This window comes from Scatophagus argus, chromosome 5 (genome assembly GCF_020382885.2).
Source record: "Scatophagus argus isolate fScaArg1 chromosome 5, fScaArg1.pri, whole genome shotgun sequence".
Taxonomy (NCBI): Eukaryota; Metazoa; Chordata; class Actinopteri; family Scatophagidae; genus Scatophagus; species Scatophagus argus.
In genome coordinates this window covers 21,565,314-21,581,063 of record NC_058497.1, presented here as the reverse complement: position 1 = coordinate 21,581,063, position 15,750 = coordinate 21,565,314, and positions in this window count along the sequence as shown.

Below are 15,750 nucleotides of genomic sequence, written 5' to 3'. Positions count from 1 at the left end.
ATTCTTCACTGTTTTGGCCTGTTTTCAGAGAAGTATATTTACAGTATAGGGTTACAACAGCTCTGAATTGTGTGCATTTAACTTTAGTCGGTGCTTTGAAGTAGCTTTGGAATTTCTGACCCATTTCTTTGAAGCAAATGTTGAAACTGAGAGAAAGGGCTATGATGACGTTGGATAGCAACAAAATTGCCAGGTGCTCTGTGAATGCCCTGTTGAAGAAATCCACCCCATAATTTATTTGACAGCAACACAATTACCATGAATTTAGTATCATTTTACAACCTGCATTTGTGATCCTCTTTGACTGTTGATGAGCATTTTGTTTATGCCAAGTTAAGATTTCCTTTTTTTCTGTTAAGAAGAGGCTACAGATTGTCATGACTTTGTCTGAGAAATAATGTCTAAGTAATAAATTAAAATGGTTATGATGATGTAACTGTTTTTAAGACTTTTATGTACGGCCATTAACGCTGACAACTAATCTGAGCTAATAATGACAACAGTTGTAATTACGCCGACTTGGGCAGGAGATGCTGCAGTCTGTCAGTCTGATGGGCCAACACATTATGGCATGAATGAAAATGGAGAGCTTTGTGGTTGTAGAGTATAATGATTAACAGCAGTGCACTGGTGCACTGATGACGAAGTGTTTCCCATCACTGATCCTGTGATGGGAAATTTCTACAGACTTAGGAAAACCACTGTGCCCTCAACTGATTCTGTCAAAACAAAAGCCTCTTTTCCTATTTCAATATACTCTACAGCAACATGGCTAAAAAAATATGAATGTACAGTAAAAACCTAGATTTATATGTTACTCATGAAGATATGACAATACTCTGAAGAGTATTGTCATTCTATGCAAACACCTTAAAGGAATTTGTAATACATGTGCATCTTACCAACCCAAAGAGACACTGATAGGCTCTAGTATTCCTCACACACTACAATCAGGCCTTCAGTTTTTTATGATTGTACGTCGTGACCCTTAAGTCCTAAACACACACACAACATTTGCTGCAGACAGATATTCTCCCAACAGGAGAAAACTTTCTGATGTTAGCACTGATTTAAATGGCTCAATGACATTTTGTTTGGCAGCACTTTTAGATTAAACTTTGGCTTAAAGAACACATATTCAAGGTCTGAAGTTTTTTTGAGTGCTTTATTGTATCAAGGTTAATACACTACTCTATCACATTTCTGCAACCTTGTCTGACAGGCTGTATCGCCTTAATTCAATGTGTGGGTGAGGACTTTTTCTACTAAACATTTTTTTTTTTAGCAGAATAAAGTGGATAAAATTGAACGATTCCAAAGTTATTGATAAATCAATGTTGTAATTTTTTGTTATAAATTCTTTTTAATTTTTGTTATAAATCAAAAGTGATTTAAAGGATGGAGAGGCAATCCATGCTGTTCAAATTGGATTATGATTAGAGAGTTATATACTCTGTGACAAATAATCTGTATGACCATTTTAAGAAAAAACATATTAGGTTTGTTATTTGTAAGTTCCAAACCTCCACCGTAAGTCATAATGACAGGCATGTTCTGCTAAGATTTCTGAAAGACCAAAAAAAAACAAAAACATTGGCTGAGGTTTGGGAAAAGTGATGCAGGATCATCACTACCTCCTCTCTCTGTGTAATGATTGTACCAGTAACCAAGACTCAGATGCAGAGAGAGGCAGGCAAGAGTTCAAAACAACATGGTCTGAGGTGGTCCAAGGTAGTCCAAGGTAGGCAGTCTGACAACGGGAAAAGTACAGGCAGGAAGTGAGAAAAAATCAAGAACGCCAAGAAACAAAAGGTAAGAAACGCAATAAAACAGAAAACAAACAAAGATCAAATAATAAACCATAAAACAATTTTTTTTCATTATATCTTTAACCTAACAATGTTGCATAAGATTCTAAAATTTTGGTTTATTGTAACAATTTTTTTTTTTTAGCTTGAGAACTCACCATGTTGATCTAACCTTGTTAGTGAGGGTTGGGACTATTTTCTTTAGTTTGATATCTCTATGGGAATCTGGCTCCGTGTTGAGCAAAACCAATGGAGAGTCAGATTGATTGACTGAATGCAAACAGATTCCAGCTCTTCGCAGTGAATCATAGAATCATGGGGAGAAACACTGGTTATTATACCCCTGCTATAAGGATAGCTGCAGGCAATTTCAGAGAAAAACACAAAATATATTAAAATCTCAAAAGTTTTTCCTGTTCAATGATCAGCCAAACTGCATCTCATGTGGAGTATACAGGTCCCGAGGGAGAAAGATTATAAAGTATTCAGGGGAAAAGTGGCCTCATAGTGGCACATAAACATACTTTCTAGACAGATTTTGTCTGATAGACCAACACTTAAGTCCAACTGTTGTAACTGAGGAACGCAGCTCTCAACACCTTGCTTTAACAGATATCTCTACCTTCCACCACTATCCATCTAAGGGACATAAATCTGGGACTATGAAAATATGCGCTGACAGGTATAAGTAAGAAGACCAGGAGAAGGCATGAGTCATTTTCATCTCTCTTCTTATTAAACTATCATATATTAAACTCTGTGTTTTACTGAAAATAGAAGAGTCACTGCCAAGACCTTATGCATTCAGCTTTATGCAGTAATGGCAACAAAAAAGAAATGTCAACTGAAATCTCGGGAATATTGCAAACAAGTTTAGTAATAATAAAACTGGTGGAATCTCATCACAGTCCTTACTACAAATATGTATAATTTAAGGCCAAATGTGAAAACACCTTAGATAATAGTTGCATACTGCACTCAGATCCACAGTTTACCTGGTTTCCAGTCATAAAAATCAAACAGGTTTGACATAATCATGCCAGCTGGCACTGCTATTACACAGACCAGTACAAACTTTCCACAGATCAGATATTATTGCATTTTTCCAACTTAATTAATGATGAACCTTTGGTGTTGACAGATTCATACATTTCTGAATGACGACCCCCTAAACAGAAATGCAGATAATATATAGATGGGCTACTGCCGGACAATAGGCTTAATAACTCTTATAAGTTAATTTAAAAAGTTCACATCTCCTGGCTCCACTGGCAAACACAATTATTTAAGGCTGAACATTCTCCACTCGACCACCTGATTAAGAACACAAAGAGATATTTAATCCCCAATGCTAATTAACCTCATGACACCAAAATACACTAAGACCTGAAAGGGACTTTGAAGTAGTTTGGATTTAAACCTGGCTAGCAGACTGATAAATAGATTTCTGGATCTTTGTTTAGACCCATAGTCTTTAAGGTTCTGGCTTTAAATAACTGTGTTGATGACATGGAGCAAGGTATAAAGCATTTCTGTGTTTGTGTTTTCTTTGAGGGATTCCAGCACAGTCCCTTCAGACATGAGCATAGCTGCCAACCTTGAGATCTGAATAGTGGGCTGACATACTTAACCTCATCAGTCACAGCACACTTCTCATTTGCATATGATACTATGGCTGTGGGAAAAGGTGGGGCGCAATAATAAAGCTGCAGCCGTCTGGGCAACAATAATTTATGATGATCCCTGATGATATTCATATCAAATACACACACTTTCTACCGCTTTGAGGATTTATTATGGTGCATACGATGAATCGAGAACATATGGCACTGCTTAGCTGCCAAGTGTTTTTTTTTCTTTTTTTCTAAAGCTCACTATTCTCACTCCTCAATGAAGAGTGGTGAGTTTGCTAACATTGAATGGGGACATTAGCACAAAGCTGCAAAGTCACATAGTTAGTGCTTAGTGTGCCTTATTCAGCTATAGGTCTTAAATTTATCATTTATAGCAGCTCAAATACATTAAGTAAAAGAAAAATCATTTAACTTTTCACATTTATATGATTATATAAAACTGGCTTCCCTCTGTGCAAGTGATACTTTCTCAGCTTCTATGACAGTGGTGATCCTCCTGGAAAATAACAGCTTGGTGGCTTTTCCTCCCAATCAAGAAATGAACTACACCTGGGATCCATGAATGCAAGCAAGTGCACTTAACAACCTTTTTCAACCCTTTTCAACAAAAAAGGCTGTACTTAAGGTCTTGAGGACCAGCATAGAAAATTACTGCCGTACGAGCTACCATGCACAACTTTATTCCATGCAATTGATCACGTTTATAGCAGAATACAACAAAAGCTGAGACTCTGTGAAAAACATAAATAAAACAGAATGTGACAATTTGCTAATCCTTTTTGAAAACAGTACAAACACAACATGTTTCATATCTCAGTTCATCAACACTGATTTTTGTGAATATATGCCCATTCTGAATTTGATGAAAAGTATCTTGGATCTTCTTCGGGTCGGACTGTTTGAAAGTGGAAATCACACCCATATTTATAAGCTAACCATCAAATGAATAAAAGCCCAACAGAGACTATACTTGGTGAGACAACCCAAAAAACACAGCCAGTCTATACTGATCCAATTTTACACATCCAGAATCCAGAACACTCTGTCACTATCAATTACTCTTTAGTATGGAAACACATCTAAGCACACAGTAAAGAAAATGGTCATATGCGCCAAACTCAAATACCCACATTTTGCACTCATCCTTCCTTCATGTTTGTACTGATGTTCTGTGTGGTGTGCTGCTACAGCTATTCCATCTGTACTTAGATTAATTCCACCAGCCTAGCCGTGTGGTAATAATCGGCCAGCTCTGTCATGTGATTAATTGGGTTTTTCACATTTTTAGCTGCATATTTCCTGTTTACTTTTCACAGCAGACCTTTTGGCAAGTTACAGCAGGAAATGATCATGTGTACCTGATAACATCAAAAAGTTCCAGGGGCCTGGTGTTGTGTGGATGTACACTCACTGGCTTCACCTACTGGGACACTTGATGGAACTGTTGTTGTTGTTGTTGTTCGCAAAATTTGCTTCATCTGTGACTTGCCTGCCATGACAAGTACAATATCTGCTGTGAGAAAGGTGTACAGTTGGCTTCGACTCAGTTTATCCATCACTTTCCATACAAAATCAAAGGTAATATGGCCGCTTGATAAATTGCTTATTACACTGGAAACTAGGATGTTTTTGTTTATATTGAAACTGTTCTGAGTCTTCTATTGCATGAAGCCTGGCTCTTAAGTGCTAAGTTGTGGGGAGAGCTCAGTGCTAGTTTTGTCACCATATGGGAATATGGGAAGTTTTTATGACCGCCATGCTGCTGGTTATTTGTAAGTGGTCTCACAAATGGCTTTGGAAACCACAAGTCTTATAAAATATGTGGCTTAATAATTAAACATCAATATAATAAAACAATATAAATGCTGAAGGTGAGAAATTGGTCAATAAACAGTATATGATGTACAACAAACAGGAAAATAGTGTTGTATAATAACTGAAATTATTTTAATGATGATCTAGAAGATGAAAGCATTTTAATGCCTTAAACTGTATTTTATCTTTAACTTACTGAACAATTTTGATCTCATACCCCAACATACATTGAACTTACCGCTGCACTCACATTGTGTTTGGGTCAGGATCTTTTTTCCTGATAGCTGTTTACATATGGGTGTCACAGAAGGTGTGAAAGAGCCTCTCCAGTTTCCATTATACAATCAGACACCATGTACTCTGTGCTCTCCATTTCACTGACAAAGTGTACTCTGCTTCAGTGTTGTGTTTTTTGTGAAGAGACACTGATACACATAACCTTTTGCTGAAAAATCAATTGGAAAGAGCCCAATTTAAAATGAGAATAAATGTGAGTGTGTGTGTACTTAATAGAATAAATATTGAGAAATAAAAGACAGGGCTGTAGTATGAACATGGTATCTGTCTGTTTTTATTCTATTTTTCATGCAGATGCAAAATCATTGGGACAAATTGAAAGGAAGGCTGTATGGTGGGCTTAGTAAAACCTCTGGAAGAAGGAGGAGAAATTACATTATCACTGTCATTAGGCCTCATTTTGTCTGTGTGTGTGTGTGTGTGTCTGTCTGTCTGTCTAGAGACCGTGCTTCACTGACGTGTCGGTTACTCTCCTGTTAGTTTTGGTGCACTATTTAGAGCGAACTTATTTTTAAATTTGGTGAATAAGTGAAACTTACTATTATCTACCCAACTTCAACCTGAGCAGAGGTCCAAGTAGCCAAAATAAGTGAAAACATCTGTACAGGCATGCACAGCCTTAACTATAATAAACAAATCTGCACGTTATAATACTACTTAATGTTAAATAATTATTTGCATAGCCAGAAACTGAAGTCTTTCATTTACCATTAAACCATTCTGCCTGTACTCTTAAGCCCTCCTGTGCATTATGTCTGAGGTGTTAAACTATTTTTTTGTAGCAGCTGTAGATGTGTCCAATATGGCAACAAACTTGCAAAAACACACTGTTGTGTCTAGATTCTTGGGTGCCACTCTTCATCGCTGCCCTGGGTTAGTCCAGTCCAGTAGGAGGACTTCTGTCGTAAATCAACACTCTACCCAACAACAGTGTGGTAGGAGTGGTGGAGGCTAAGTAGTTTGAGCTGTACTTCTCCAGCCGGGCGTCTGGAACAAGCTACTGAGAGAGCTCTGAACAAGAGCGGTCTACTTCAAGTGGAAAGTATTTTAGCCTACAGTCCCATCTGCTTTCACTTTGATTCTTCATCTAAATAGATAGTGTCTACAGCGTGTGGACAATTATGTGTTTTACACTGCAATTCACTTGAAAAATATTGATGTTATGGAGATTTTCTCTCATCAGCATAAGCTCTTCATGATTCTGCTTGGATCTTGGAGCTACACACTCAGCATCTCATAAAAGTTATAGCTCATAATTGCAAAAGTTTTTACTGCGCATAGGAAACTATTAAGTTTGAAACCTTAAACTCAGACAAAAATGTCATTGATATCCTCAGAAATTGCCTGCTAGGTCCTTTGAGTCCCCTACATAAAAAGGACTTTAGAGTTACCAGAAAAATAACCCTCATGAGGACTGAAGTTTAATCTCATACATAATGCCTACATGTGGATAATGTTGAACAATGATGGTTGGTATCATTAAATCTCACAAGCTCACAGTATCCATTTCTTATACAGCAAATATGCATTCGATAGCAACTATTTTGCTGTCATGGTGTCTTCAGAGCAAGGCACTAAATCATTTCCCTCTTGTTACTTATTAAATAAAATTTAAGAGGTAGAGATATAAGGAATGCAACTCCAACCCTCTGCAGCAAAATGTTACATGAAAATGTTACAGCTTAATTGCAAAGAAAGAAAATAGTAACGCCTTTATCAGGCTTAGTCTTAAGAAATGTTGTATATAGTTTTTCAATGGGCCTGTGGCTTTACTCTCCTAAAAAAGAAAGATATGGCTGTTTCCAGGTATTATCTTAAAGTTTGTGACTGAACTTGACACACTTCCCACCCTTGCTATACATTTTCAAAACACAACCAGCCAAGCAACCTCAGTTTTACAGGTGACTTGTCGGATTTCATGTTCCACAATACACATGGGATGGCAGCTACATACACATCTAAGGTTGGGTCAGGTTTGATTATCATGATGTCTATTTGGCACTACTACAAAGGAGACAGATGTACTGGTGCTGTTCTACACAAGACCCAGATGCTGCAAGATACAGATCAAAGGCATATGTAAGCAAAATAATATAATAATATTATAAATAATGGAATATAATGTTCTGTTTATTAAATATAAAAAGGGATAAAGATTTTATGATGGCAGACTTGAAAGGATATCTTGGATGTACAAGGTCTTAGCAGAACTGCTAATTAACGTGCAGGCTCTTATTGGAGGGTTCAGTCTGAACTTTGATAAAATACTGTAGTCTGCACTTTATTTCCGGCCATCATGAGATCCTTACTGAGATTGGTCATGACTCTCTAGGTTAAGGGGTTTTTTTTTTGGTCATATTTATACTTTTTAAATTTCAGATCCTATTTTTTGATTATTTACTCCATGTGCTGGTTGGGCTGTTGGTCATTCTTTGCAGAGCAAGCTTCACCCTCTCAGTGTATCATACCATATGCAATCAGGGCAACAGGAATTGGACCCAAATAAGTATAAGCAGAATGGTGCACATCAGTGACACAAATATAAGATTCAAGGCTTACTGGACAATGAGGCAGAGAGGGTTCAAAACCACAAAGTTTATCCATACAGGCAAACAATTCCAATGAGGCCAGGCAGAAAATTCAAAGTTCAAAAAAGGATCAGGAAAACTTAAATAAAACAGGCAGGTAACAAGTTTCAGGTGACAGATTTCCAGTATCACTATGCAGATAACATGCAGAGGCCAGAAAAAAAGGCATGAAGCACATGGCAGTTTTAATGATCTTGCAGGGAATCAGTGGAAATGAGCCAATTAAATACTGCAAATTTCAGGTTAAGTGGAAACAGGTGAGAGTGGGTCAGGGAAGCTCGTTTCTGGATGTGAGACAGGAGAGGAAGGCTGGTAGACAGGTAGACAATGGCAATAAACAGTGGGAACATGGCTGGAGGCAGGGCTAGAGAAGCACATTGTGACAAAGGGGACTATTTTTTTATTTTGTTTACTTTTTCATTCAGTCCACTCATGTTTAATAAGGAGGAACAAAGTGAAAATCTTTATTCACGCAGCCATTGCAGGAAATTTACTACGATGTGAACTGAAGGTAAATATTAAGGCATAAGTAGCTCTGGAAGTCAATTTACAATTACACCTAAATTCCATCTGACAGCTGTAAGCATTTTTGGTTAGACTCTCAAACAAAGGAGTTGAAATATAATAATTATTGTTTAACTGGATTTAAAAAAAAAAAAAAACTGTACATGACCTCTGTTGCCTTGAAAAAAAGGTACAGCTTGACAAATGGCATATGTGAAAAGGTAAATCAGCCTAGATGAATTGTCAGTATAGTCTACACTTGGTTGTAGTTGAACTTCAAGTTGTTCGGGGCTTCAGTGATCCTCTCTTGGACAGTGTTGATGAGAAAGTGGTGCTCTGATTTGCAAGTCTGGTTTAAAACTTCAAAGAGTATCTTTTAAAATTCACAGAGTGGGAGGTGAATCATGATTCATCCCTTAAAGCCCATGGAAAAAAAGAACTTGATGGGCTCAGTTCTTCACCAAGGTTTTGTCCATTTCCAAGAGTTAGCAACCTCCTCTTTTTGAATTCAATCTACTGCCTTGTCAGAAACTTCTAATTGAAGCTGAATGACCACATAGCTCATAATGCATCTAAAGAGCATCAAAACACTCCCAAGAGATGTGTCTGTTTTTATCAACTACAGATGTTCAATACACAGTCATATTAAACAGTTGTTTGGGAAAAACAAACAGAAATTTGAACATAATGCTGTATTGGACATCTCTCACTAACTGGGTTTATCGGGTTTTGGATATTGCAACTTAACTACATACATGCTTACACATTTTTATGTCAAGGAGGCCAGTGGTGGCCAAGCTCCCGTTCAAGGTGCTGGTGGACGTACAGCACAGAGATCAAATGATTGGCTCGGTGATTTACAGATGACCTGTTTTCTTGACCCAAGAAAAAAAACCTCAGAAAAATTAATTTAGATGATGGGATTTTCTTGGAAGGAAGAATAAAGAAATGCAGTTATTTTTTCCATGTGTGACTTGATTTTTGTTCTTGTTTCCTTTTGTACTTGCCAAAACGCGGTGTCAAAAAGTGCTGTGTGGGTAAACGCAACAAACAACTGACCTTCACAACTGGTCCTGGCACACAGGCAATTCAGAATTTAAGAACACAAAGCAGGGCTTCAAGGAAATTTTAAGTGTTTGTTTTGCTAGTTATGCTTCAGCTTTTCAGAAACATAAGCACACAGGCAAAGACAGTGTATTTATGCCATAATGAAATGTAATAAACACAATGCACTTTTTTAACCATTATTTCTTAATGCATCAAGTTGTTAAGCTAATTAAAATATAGCTTACTGCACTCAGAATTGGTGATATCTTAAAGTGTCTCCTCTGCAGTAGTTTATAAATGTATAAGGCTTCAGACTCCTGATTTTAAACAGATTTACATATCACTTTGAACACTGCAAGACACCAGTCAGGATGTACTGTACCTCATAAAAAGTGTAGAGGCCTGGCAAACGTTGGACTTCAGCTGTTCGTGCATTGCAGATTGGGTCTGTAGTTGAGCCATTAAGCAACACAGGCACATCTGTGGAGCAGCTTGCACCTTAATTAGTGACAGAGTTAATGTTTGGTGCGTGGGGTTTTGGAAAAGGTACCAGGTTGAAGGGACAGAGAGGTCTGAGCTGATGGTGACAGAGGGTGAAAACTGATCTTAGTCAACACACGTTACTCGGGTCCACATCTGCTTTATCACATACTGTCTGTTGCTGTGATTTAGAGTGCAAGACGCCTACAGGTGCTGTTCCGCTTACTGCAAGCCAGAGGAATCATGTCCCATGTGATTAAGAAAAGAACAACAGAGGTCAGATTAACTACTGTGCAGAACTGTGTCTACAACTTGTGCTTTTTGTGCAATTTTTGCTGTAGAATTTTTCAGATTATAAGGAAATAAAACTTCAGCTGATATCCTTATTAAACATTAGTCTGCAGATGTGTATAATGTTAGTATGGCAGTCAGTCATGGAAGACAAATATATTTTAGATATATCTTCTCTTAGCCTTAACAGAATTAAACATATTGTAAAACCTTGAAGCATTTACATTTTGTACAGTACCTAGAACAATTGTAGTTAAAAGAACTAGTAGCTAACCTGTAATGCTGAGTGCTCTGGATGTCTTTTTTTTTTTTTTTTGTAATTTGTAAACAAGTTGTAAATTTCTTGTCAGTGAATCTTTGTCAATCTCTTGACACAACTGCCCTTGAATTGGCAAGCATGAATGGTAGTGCCCAGTCTTCTATAAAAAAGCTGATGAGTAGATGTGATTATTCTTTTACCAGGAGTTACACCTTCTTTGGAAAGCCTCTGTCAAGGTGCTGGAAGTGTGACTCCAGCCAATTGTCAAACCTTTTCAGAAGAACAATTTGAATTCCTTCTTGGTTGCCAAATGGTGCAACATCTTGAGTCTCGAGTCTGCAAATCCTTCCTGCATGTGTTTTGTGAATTTGGAAAAAGCTTGCAATGAAGTAACCCAATGTGTGAAGAACTGCAGGAGTACGATTTATTTGGTTCCCATACATTAACAATCACAGCTGTGATGGTTCACTGAGCTTTTTACAACCTCACACAACATACATGAGCATTAAGCATTCAGAAGGATGGTCTGGGTCCACTCCTCTGCTTTTAATATATTCAAGGACAAGATGTCAACACTAACCTAAAGCATAAGACATCCAAATTGGTGTCACCAGAGTGATATTTTATCTGTTTGCAGATTAAACATTTACATTGCTACAAGATTATCAACCAAGTTTAAAGTATATATCTGCTGCATAAATGAAGGATCATAACCTGGACTGGCAGGAAAAATTTGGGTGTCAATTTGGTCAGTTCTCCCCCTCCTCTATTAGGTAGCTTGAGCAAGGTACTTAACTGCCCAACTGCTCCCAGGACACCTGAAATGGCAGCCCACTGTTCCGGTGTGTTTCACTGCATGTTGCATGTGTGTGTGTTTCAATCAGCGATGGGTTAAACGCAGAGAAGGAATTTCAGTGTATGTAAAAATATACTGACAAATAAAGTTTGACATTGAAGTTCAGCAACTGCCTTAGATGGGGGAAGTTTATATCTAAGATGTTCCCATGAGTGAGGTACAGTATTTGCACTTTTAGTACAACTTCACACTTCATTTCACATATTGTACTGTGTTTACTTGTAAAATGTTAATTTATTATCTCTATATTTTTTGTAACTGTTTTTGCTTTTTGCATTCTATTCTGTTCTTTTGAGCTGCCATGACAGGTGAATTTCTCCACTGCAGGATCAATAAAGTTCATCTTATCTATCTTTATTTCTAAACAAAGCCTGGACAGTTGAAAACCAGCAATCAATCTGACAAAGGATAGCTTTTTGACCTGGTTCAAAGGTTTCAGATCTCAATTGTAGTCTAGTCTGTCTTATTGTTTCTTCGAAATAACAATACATTTTATTTGTGTAGAAAATAACTTTTCAAAAATGTACTCAAAGTCACAGCTGTTCAGTTGTACTAACTTCAAATGAACAGCAACAGCTGCAAATGCTTCCGGAGAACCTCTGCAATTGCTCATGGCTGGCGGCCATCTCCTACAGTCCCTCTGCTATGGAGGTAAGTTGCTGGTCATGGTGTTGTAAAGTGCTATCTTGCGCCAGCAGTTCTTTCTGGAGTGAATCGGTCAGCTGGGTTCATTCGTGGCCAGACTACACTGTATGGCCTCTGCAGAAAGTTGCAAATCTGAACCCAAACACATTATTATGCACAACATTACACTGTTAATTTGTTGTATATACACTTTTTTATTTTGCTTTGCTATTTTTAACACATTTTGTATAGCTTATTGAGTGTATTGCTGCTGCTGCTGCTGCACTGTAATTTCCCAGTCTGGGATCAATAAAGTGTATCTATCTATCTATTCAGTTTACTTAAAGCAGGGCAAGATGACAGTGGCCTTATTGGGGAAAATGAGCTGCAGGTGAGGAGATGGGAAAGGAAGCCAGGTGAGGGGAATTGGGTGATTGCCCAGCTGGAGGGAGAGACAGGATCTGAAATAACAAGAGAGTTAGTAAAAATGCATGAAAGCTGAAACCAAATACTGAGAATCTTATGAGTTTGGAAAATTTGTGACAATGTTCAAATGATGGTAATAAAATCTGCCCAAAATAAAAAAGAAATCTTAACTACCTCTAAGTCAGTAAAAAAGTGGGTTCTTGCCCACAAGTCACTCTGCTTTGTATAGATACCCAGTAATTTGTTTTGTTGTTGCACAGAGGTTTAAAGACTTTAAAGTATGGACACTTGCTTTGTATCACCATGCAGTTTTTTTTTCTCAGCAGTTATCATTTTCCACATTTGGAGAAGCTGCATGATTACAGGAGCACATGGCTCAAACATGAATATGAACTGAGGAGGATGAATCTAGTTAACCCCAAGTCTGCTGACTCATTGACTGTTATGTAACTATTGAAGTTTTAAATATTTGTAATGTCACAGCTCATACAATTATTTTGGACAGGAATGGATTAGAAACACTCCTTTTGGTGCTTCATGGCTCAAAATCATCATTTCATCCACATAGTTTGATTTCAAGAAAATTTCATCTAATCATTAGAACTTGTTGCTATAACAGCTTCTTTGAAAAGTTGTTGAGTTGAGTTATATTTATATCATACTACATTTAACTGACAGTTAAAATCTCTTCATGAGGCAACCTTAATTCATGGTTTGAGAAAAAGCAGGAAACTAAAATGAATAAGATTGCAAAATTGGAGACCTGCAAAACAGAGAACTGCATGACAGAGTAAGTAAACAGTATAAAGAAACTAAACAACTGCCCTTTCGTGCATGTCCTGACCGCAGCTTCTGTGTGCCAACCAAAGGTACTGTTCGTGAAAACAAAATTAACAACTGCTTTAACACTTCAGTGAAAATGCCAACAAGCCCATGTCGGATTTACGATTCTTAAATTGCCCCCTCAGTTTATTTGCGGCCACTGACTGGATGTCCTTCTGATTATACAGGTGAATTTAATTGAAAACATCAGAGCAATAGCAAAGCCTGTATTTTCTGGGGGCATACTGCTCTCACGCCATTTAGACGAGGTCATTGTCCTCACTGCTGCAGAGCTAGCTTAAACAGAAGAGAAAATCTTTCTTTTGAAAATAAAACCAATTTAAAATGTTTTTATGTCATACTTACTAAATAATACCCTGAAGTTTGTTTTTGTTTTTCTTTTCACGTCTTAAGTTATTACTTTCCACAATTGTTTGATACTTCATTTTAACAACAGAAATACTGACACACTTGACAGCTCTGTTTATTCTTAAATGGAAGCCTTCAAAAACAAGAGGATAGCAGAAAAATGGAAGACAGAGTCTTTACATCAGCAGAACACGTCTGTCAATCACTATGATGTTTCTTGTTGTTTATTATAATTTAATTTACCTCTCTAAACCTTATTTCACACAGATCCATATCTGTGCTTTCTCTCTAATCTTTTCAAAGCATAAACAGATTCTCAGAGACATATTAAGTAAAGGGAAAGCTTTAAAATATTCATGGTTCTTGATTGTGTGTTCATCCTTTAAAACTGGCATTCAGAACATCTAAGCTTTCATTATGATGATGAATTGCTGTTTTATCTGAGATTGATTGATTGAACCACCAACTGGGAAAAAGATTGATTGACTGTTTGAAATGGCATATTAAAGACACTATAAAAATTACTCCCACATGCTTTATGATGTAAAAATTGGGTGCTGTTTGTAATTCCCATGGAGTAAGGATGCGAGCAGCACTGCTTTGCCATGATTTTCTGGATTCCTCTGTCTCACTCCAGTATTCTTGTTTGCTGCTGCAGAGCACAGGGGACTATGCAAGGATGAGTTTCCCTCCCAACATCTGGAAGCGTGCTTATTGATCATTAAAAACAAGATGAACTATTCTCTAAAATGACAGGGGGGAGGGGAACACAGTGGTTTAGGTCTCACGCTCCCCTCACATGCATGTGCTGGCTTTGCGACATGCAGTTCAGTCTCAGAGGAGACCCCGTCTGAGACCTTTAAAATTTAATTTGCTCTTGTTCTAAATTTATAGGCGGCACTAACTTTACATTCTCCTGTGTGAGAATTTGGGCTCTGTAAATTTCTATCCAAGGGTGAGAGAAGAGAGACCCTGACAACCTTTATAAACCCCCCACCACTGACCTTGTTAAAACGTAAAACAGTTGACTGTTATGAAGCTACATCTGTGATTTTTAACTCATTAACATGCTGAAAATTAAGAAGAGTTGGGATTAAACTCTAAAAAGCCTTCAGTACCTAATTGCTGTTTGCAATCTTGTACAATACCAGTAAGTAACTGCTGCACATAATTTCCTTTACCTTCTCGCCAAAAGAACAAAACAGCTTGTTTTAAAATTCAAGTCTCAGCAACAGCAGGCTGTTTGTGGCCCATGAATAATGTCAGGGTCAAAGGTACCAGAGCTAAAGGATGTTGAGTCAGCCACTCTCTTAAAATGGTAAGTCAAAACATACCCTTTCAATTATTCACTCACCAAACTGGAACTTAACTGGCCGGCCAGCCGCTGCAATATTTAGCTTTGAGATGACAGAAACAGCACCAGCCTCATTACCTTTACCTTTTGTCTGACCTCAATTCCTGGCCTCTGTAAAAATACATCAATCGGCTACAATCATTGATTGACAAGACTTGTATTATGGCCAAAACATATCACTGTATTAGGTGAGTCTGTTAAAACTATTAATTTAGGATCATCTTTTTTGCCTTGACTTCTCCACAAAAGGTATTAAGTTATATTAATAGGCATTGTTACATTTACTCTGCTGTACTATAAAACTCCAAAAAAAGATTCTGGTATACACAAAAACTATGAACAAGCCGACACATCAACAGGTCAGGTGTGTACACTTTGACCTCAACAGCATACAATGGTCAAATTCAAGTATGTATTTCCCGTTTCAGTGTGATCCTCAGGTGGATTTGCAGGTCTGATTTTACCATTGATCGATTTTAAACATGCAGATGTGCAAGGTTGGCCAACAGAAACATTGATGTACTGTGTTTGGGAATGGAGAAGATATTGTTTTAGTGTGCTCCATTATCATTTTAA